General features: G+C 41.1%; 1 non-coding gene across 1 annotated transcript; it reads right to left on the bottom strand.

Annotated features, from left to right (window-relative positions):
• Positions 1 to 5,846: 5,846 nt before the first annotated feature.
• Positions 5,847 to 5,913, bottom strand: mir5420 (microRNA mir-5420). The gene has a single exon (NR_130020.1). It is a non-coding gene; the product is annotated as a microRNA mir-5420 (primary transcript).
• Positions 5,914 to 8,263: the final 2,350 nt, after the last annotated feature.

Raw genomic sequence — 8,263 nt, 5'->3', positions numbered from 1 at the left:
CTGATGCAGTCTATTGAATGCAGTTTTCTAAATCGGTGACCGAAAAAACCCCAAGAATAGGCCTACCTAAAAACCAAGACACTAGGAATAGTTTTGTCACGCTGTGCAATCTCTCAGTTAAAAATTAAAATTTTTCATGTTGCTTTGCTAGAAAAAATTAATAAAATGCATACATTTAGAACTAAGCAATTAGGATCAAACAAAATGCCACAAAAAGTGTACAAGCCTTCGGAACTCACCAGCCAAAAAATTGAAAAGAAATAGAATTAGAAAGCTTAACTTTTTAGTGACATTTTGTTTGGGAACTGTCAAAACTACTTTTGAACATACCTTGCCTAAGAATACCTTGTGAAATATATTAAACTGCCTTATAAGGCAGCATCTATACTGTAGCATTAGTGGAGTTTGATAATACTCTACTTGCCATGGCTCAATGCTATGGAATTGTGGAAGCTGTAGTTTTACAAGCTCTTTAGCTATTTCTGCCTGAGAGTGCTGTTACACCCCCAAAATACCACTCCTGGGATTCCTCAGCATTTTAAATAGTGTCAAACGCCATTAATTCTACAGCGTAGATGCACCCTAAGTCAGTGATTGTCACTACAAATGGCAAATCCAATAAGCCAACTGCTTGCCATGTGATGGAGGGCTTCCAGTTATCTTTCTATCCTGAATATACTATCAATCCATCAGTTTTTACTTCAAAATCTGCTATTAGCACAAGGGGTGGAACCAGGCTAAACAGTTTCTTCCTGTGTTTTTTTTTTCCATATCAGGAGCGACTTGAGAAACTGCAAGTCGCTTCTGGTGTGAGAGAATTGGCCGTCTGCAAGGACATTGCCCAGAGGATGCCTGGATGTTTTTGATGTTTTACCATTCTTGTGGGAGGCTTCTCTCACGTCCCTGACAGAGGGAGCTCATCCGCACTCTCCCTGGATTCGAACCAGCAACCTTCAGGTCAGCAACCCAACCTTAAGGTCAGCAACCCAACCTTAAGGTCAGCAGTCCTGCTGGCACAAGGGTTTCACCTGTGGTTAAATATAGCATTAAAAAGGTAAAGGTTTCCCCCTGACGTTAAGTCCAGTCATATCTGACTCTGGGGGCTGGTGCTCATCTCCATTTCTAAGCCGAAGAGCCAGCGTTGCCCGTAGACGCCTCCAAGGTCATGTGGCTGGCATGACTGCATGGAGCGCTGTTACCTTCCCCCTGGAGCGGTACCTATTGATCTAATCACATTGGCATGTTTTCGAACTGCTAGGTTGGCAGAAGCTGGAGCTAACAGCAGGCGCTCACTCCACTCCCAGGATTTGAACCTGGGACCTTTTGGTCTGCAAGTTCAGCAGCTCAGTGCTTTAACACACTTCACCACCAGGGTTCCTCAAATATAGCATTACTTGTACTGAAACCCACAGCAATCTCACCATTGAAACTATCCTGATGTCTTGGTGAGTATCTGTATTACAGAATTGTAGCAATATGATGCCATAACTGATATGACACTATCATCTGCAGTCCTGGGACTTTTAGTATGATGAGATATTTAGAATTTTCTGCTGCAGAGAGCTCTACTGCATAAACTACCTTTCTCCAAATGTTGTAGTTGCTATATCTTAAGTAGTTTTTGATTATAGCAACTCCATCACATGATTTTCTTGCCAAGATTTATTCAATGGGGTTGCCCTTGCCTTCCTCCAATGCTGAGAGAATGTGACTCATTCAAAGTCACCCAGTGGGTCTTCATGGCTGATCAGGGATTCAACTCCTGTTTCCCAGAGTCATAGTCCAATGCCCAAACCACTACTCCATGATGGCTCCCATTTCACCCATATACCTTAATGCCTCCCTTTTCAGGGTACTTTGACAACTGTAGTTGTCTAGATGAGATCAATCTAGCAAAAAATTCTAAGGATCTTACCAAACTACAAGGGTCAAGATTTCATAGGATGCAGGCATGGCAGTTGTGTATCGAGCCACTATCTTTGTGTAGTGCTGATGCACGCTTGAATTGCAAATACCTTGACTCCATATTATATTATACTGACTGAGATTTAAGGGAAGTCATCGTCCAGGTTGACAGAGCAGCACTAGATACCAACCCTTCCCATTGGTTCATCTCCAACATTCCATTATTTGTATTAATGAATCACTGGAATCACTGGAGAGTTGTGTGGTTTCCAGGCTGTATGGCTGTGTTCTAGCAGCATTTTCTCCTGATGTTTTGCCTGCATCTGTGGCTGGCATCTTCTGAGAATCAGATTTTTTTTTTTCATGTCAGGAGAGACTTGAGAAACTGCAAGTCACTTCTGGTGTGATAGAATTGGCTGTCTACAAAGACATTGCCCAGGGGACGCACAGATGTTTGACGTTTTTACCATCCTTGTGGGAAGCTTCTTTCATGTCCCTGCATGGAGAGCTGGAGCTGACAGAGGGAGCTCATCACGCTTTCCCCAGATTCAAACTGGCAACCTTCAGGCCAGCAGTCCTGCCGGCAGAAAGCTTTAACCCACTGCGCCACTGGAGACTCAGATGCCAGCCACAGATGCAGGCAAAACATCAGGAGAAAATGCTGCTAGAACATGGCCATACAACCTAGTAATCACACAATATCTCATTCCAATTCTTATCAATACATTTATTGTGAGGGAATGGATACATTTGTCAAGCCCTCACAGTGCTACCATACCTCCTGTTGTTTCTATGCTTATTTCTACCTCTTGTGATGCAAACCTTTTTCATGTATCATAGTTGGACACACATACACACACCTAATCCAATTCTAGGCATCTCTAGCTTTGAAAAATGGAGGATTCTTGGACTTGCCCAGAAGAGACCTTTGGCAGAAATTGCCACACAAGAATATCACAAGACCTTAACAGGGCTGTAGTTGAAAGTGATTTGGAAGTCAACTTGATGGTAGTTAACCACAACAGCGGGAGCTGTGCTACTCCAGATGTTGGACCTCAACCCTCACCTTAGGCTATGCTGGCTTGAACTGATGGGAGATACAGTACAACAGCTAAATGGGTACAAGCATCTGATACTACATTTGTGGACAGTGCCGGGTTGGGTGAGCCATCCTACAGCCACATATCAATGGGGAAAATAGATGGAGAATCTGGCCAGAGTCAAAGAAAAGGGTGGTGTGCCCATGAGTAAACTGGTAAGAAGCCACATGGTCTCCAAAATAGTCTGAAATCCCATCAAATTCAAGGAATCAACAGCTGAAATTATCCTTTCTCAGTACGAATGTGGAAATGTTTAACCACTCAGGTGTTCTACTCCAGGTTCTAAGATGACTTAATAAGATTTGCAAGTTTTTTTCAGGTAGGGTTTATTATTTACTTCCCATGAGAATAAAAACAAACATAGGAGTGGCTGCCCCACCCAGTAATTCTTCACCTGGTGACTATGCTGTGCAAGGAACGCATCTTGCATTCCCACCTTTGCCTTTGCTTTCTTGTGGTGCAAAGAGTGTGATTTAAAGTCACCCAATGGATTTCTAAGGCTGACCAAATCTTGATCTAGTCTTAGATCAAAGCTAAAAACACTACACCATGCAGTGTCATATAGAACAAGAACACTATTTAACACAATTTTTGTTCTTGGGTTATAAATGTCAGTTCCCAATTAGTTCTATCATAAAAACATGGGAAAAGTTTATTAAACTACAAAAACTTTTCAGGACACCCTGCAGCACATTTTGCTATAGTTTTGCAAAGTAACTAAGGTAGAGGTTTCCCCTTGACATTAAGTCAGAATCCGGGGGTTGCTCACCTCCATTTCTAAGGAGGAGAGCCAGCTTGTCCGTAGACACCTCTAAGGTCATGTGGTCAGCACAGTTACCTTCCTGCCAGAGCAGTATCTATTGATCTACTCCCATTTGCATGTTTTCAAACTGCTAGATTGGCAGAAGCTGGAGCTAACAGCAGGAGCTTACAGGGGGGCCTGCTAAGTAACTACTGCAGTTAAGTAGGAAATAGCACTTTCAAACCAGGACGTTTTTCAAATTTTGTTAGTGTATGTAATCTGCTTAAAGCACAGGGCCCTGTAGGCAGGGGGTGGGAGGCACCTTCCTGTCCACAATTTTTTTAAAAAAAATTGCCTATGTGGTGCAATTCTAAATCTGAAGGTGCTGTTGAGATTCCAGATGTAATAGTTGGTAAGTCTATGGGTGTGCCACAAAGCAGGTAGTGTAGGCCTACTAGGACTTTTTCCTTCAGGGCCCAAGGAAGGGGCCTCATAACCTAACTAGCACAGGGTCTCATTTGTCCTAAATCTGGTACTGGACTTAAGTTTGGTTGTAGCACAAATGTTGCAGACAGTTTCATCATTGGGAATAAGACTCACATGAGCTGTACAGCAAGAAAATAGCATTTTTAAGTTTCAAACTCTATATATAACAGCTAGGAAGTAGAAGTTATTTGAACTCTGCCTCTGGTATTTCATCCTTGCCTCCTCCACCTCTATAGCTTTCAGATTTGGGAGAATGGCACATACCTCTTTTCAAATAGCAACACTATTAACTTCCAAAACTGTAGGGGTAGGATTTTGTCATGATTTTGTCATGATTTCACTCACTGCTTCAACTGATCCAACTACAGACAAGTTCAGACAATTAAAATATTTCAACCTCGTTTACATCAATTTTACTTTAGCTCAGCACAAAGATCACTAGTTTGGGGAAAATGCTTTATACCATTACACTGATGTCCAAACAATGGGAACCACCACATCACAAACAACTAAAAACTAAAATATAGCTGGATATGTGGACAAAGATGGCCCTATTCGTGTAGAAATAGACTGAAATTGCTTTATGGATTTGCCCAAGTAATCCAAATAAAAGAATCAGAAATTATTTCAATATTGGGCTTTTTCTAAGACAGCCAATGCAATGCAGTAGTAAATCCCCACAAAGGTCCCTTCCACACAGCTATATAACTCAGAATATCAAGGCAGAAAATCCCACAATATCTGCTTTAACTAGGGAGTCCACACTGCCATGTATTCCAGTTCAAAGCAGAAAATACAGATTTTCCTCTTTGCCAATTCCTCTTCAGAAATAGCAACTTTGTTACTTTGATGCAATAACAAGATGAGTAGCAGTGAGATTTTTATTTATTTCTTGTAACAAAATACACAAAACTTAAGACAATACATAATCTGTATACATTTACGTTACATATATTTGTGTTACATGCATAGAACTACAAAGCAACCCACACTACACTTAAAATGTCTACATCCATAACATCAGGTTATGCATAGACAAGCAAGTGAAATGGAGAATTATAACTGTGAAATAGGTAGCATTGATAATATAGAATGGATGCAGTTTGAGACAGCTTTAAATGCCATGGTTCAATGCAAAGGTATCCTGGTGAGTTGTACCCAGTTTGGTGAGGCACAGGCACTATTTGGCAAAGAAGGTTAAAGACCTTGTAAAACCAGTTTCCATGATTCCATTACATTGAACCACTGAAGTGAAAGCAGTGTTAAACTACATAATCCAGCAGCAATAAAAACAGTTATTTTAAAAGAATTTGTAGAAGTAGACCAGCTTTCCACTGAAAGAGCTGGATATAGAAAATCCATGGATAAGAATTACAAAGAAAGTCAAATAGAAAAGCATAGTGGAATAAATCATAGCAAATTAAACATCCCATTTCACTTAATTCCACAAAATAAAGTAGTTGTCCCTCTTATGGGAACTGGAGATTCAATTTAATTTAGCCAATTTATAAATGATTATAATCCCAAGGTTTTTTCTGAATTCCCAGCAGAGAAAGAAATGAATCCACAAATGCAAAATTACATTTTTACAAGCGCTGAGCATTCTGGCTGAAAAGTACCCAAACAATGTAGCACTTTCCCAAAATGCCATAAGAGGAGAGTGCTACTGTTTGAGCAGTATCTAGCCAGAAATAGGTTTTGCACTGGAGAGAAAGTTGATAACCCCTTCTAGAAGTCACTTCATCACAGAGCACTTGAGAGTATTACTATAAAACACAGAAGTGCTCTGGTGGTGAAGTTGCCTCCAGAAGGAAAAGACATCCTGATGCAGGAAGTTAAATGGGAATGCTTGGAGGGTATCAGTAAAATATATTTATATACAACATTCAAGGTGTTTTCCAAGAGCAACCCTGAGCCAGATATCACCCAAACAAAGAAGCACTTTCCTGGTTAGAAGTACACAGTAGAAAGTGCCAATGTCTGGGCAACATTCAGCCAGGAAAGGATTTGAAAGTCTACAATGTAGATGTTTAATATACTGACATGCATTTACTTTGCAAGCACCTTAAGGCAGGCTTCAATTTAACACTGTGTAACAAAATTTCAAAAAATCTGTTCCTGGTTTGAAAGTGTTATTGTTTTTGTGGTTGCCACAAAACTATGTTGAATTGGTTAAGATAATTCATTGAAAAACTAGCAAAATGTGTGGCAGGATGTCCAGCAAAAAACAAGTTTCTGCAGCTTAATAAATTTTCCATCTTTTTATGATAGAACCAATTTAGGAAATGACAATTATAAAATCTTGGAACAAAAATTGTTGCATAGTAGAATGCCAAGGCATAACATATTACTAGGCAAGATTGAAGATCTTCTTTCTGCATGCACCGCAATGCGAAGCTCTCTCCAGACTGGTTAAAAAGTTGGCCAACTTCCATTTTACAGATGAACCAGCTTTTGCTTTGTTACCTGACAAAGACATAAAAGAGAAGCCTGGTTAAAAATAATCAATTTAAATTCAGAACAGATACAGCCAAACCCATAAATAATTTCTGGAGCTTACAATGCACAAACTCCCACCTATCCAGCAGTCACGGACCATGCTGGGCAGGAGAATCTGGGAATTGTAATCCAAACTCATCTCAACTTTTTTCCTGAAACATACATCAATTCCTGCTGGGGGGGAAAATGGGAAGTCTTCCAGGTCTTGCTGCTCAGCCAGGCTTGAAACCTACACAAACAATATAGCACTTAATTGAATCCATTATTACAAGAAAGTGCCAATGTCTGTGTTGGATTCAAGCAGTTCATTTTCCTAAGGAAATATTGGAACCTAAGAAGCATGAAGAAACCGGCAAGTTCAAGAAAAGTGTTAGAAGACAAAAAAGCTATTTTAAACACAAGGACAACCTATGTAGACCCAACAAGGAGGCAGTAAAGGCAGCCAAAAGTAAAGGGTCTTTTGTGGAATATCAACTACAAGCAAAAAAAGAGGCATTTTGCGGAAATGTCCTTCCCACTGAGGGCCCTTCCACACAATCATATAACCCAGAATATCAAGGCAGAAAATCCCACAATATCTGCTTTGAACCGGGAAATATGAAGGGTCTTCAACACAGCCACATAACCCAGAATATCAAGGCAGAAAATCCCACATTATCTGCTTCGAACTGGAATATATGGCTGTGTGGACTCAAAAGCAATTCAAAGATATAGATTTTCTGCCTTGATATTCTGGGTTATGTGGCTGTGTGACAGGGCCCTGGGTCCACACTGCCATGTATCCCAGGCCCCATTCACACAGCTGAATAAAATCCCACATTATCTGCTTTGAACTGGGATATATGGCAGTGTGGATAACCCACTTCAAAGCAGATATTGTGGGTGATCTGGAATATTGGGCTGTGTGGCCCCCAGCTCAAAGCTCAGTTCAGCTGTGTGGAAAGGCCTTGAGATGAAGCGCCTACGTTTTTCGTTTGCCCGGCTATTTTATGGCTGTGATCCTAGAGGAAGCGCAGCCCTTGCCAGACCAAGTTGGGAGCACATGGCAGAAAAGGAGAGGGGGGAAAAGGCCAGTCCTTGGTTGCCTCTTCAGAAAAGAAAAAAGCACTACACAAGATGGAAAAAAGGAATATACATTAGAGTGGAAAAAGCAAACTAGACGCAAAAATAAAGTTAATTAAATTAGAAATACAGTACAGGAAATTTCCCGAAAATTTTTGAAGCCATGCAATTCTCGCCGGTGCCACTAGAGGCGCTGCCGAGCAGGCTTTTTGGCCCATCCTCGCCGCGTTTACCTGGCCAGGCAGGAAATTTTACGGGAAATTATGGAAGGCAAGTCAGGGAAAAACCTTTACCTTTGAGAGGCAAAAGGAATTCCCCCCTTTATACCAGAGATGCGATGGAGGCAGTTCGCTCAAAAAGCCGCCTTCCCCTCGGAAGATGCCTGTCCAAGACGTCGCCAATACAAGGAAGCACTTTCTCACTTTGTCAACATCACAAGGCAGTGCCAACGTATTGGTGGCGTCGAGGC

Source organism: Anolis carolinensis, chromosome 2 (genome assembly GCF_035594765.1).
Source record: "Anolis carolinensis isolate JA03-04 chromosome 2, rAnoCar3.1.pri, whole genome shotgun sequence".
NCBI classification, from domain to species: domain Eukaryota; kingdom Metazoa; phylum Chordata; class Lepidosauria; order Squamata; family Dactyloidae; genus Anolis; species Anolis carolinensis.
This window is presented reverse-complemented; position numbering and strand designations above follow the sequence as displayed.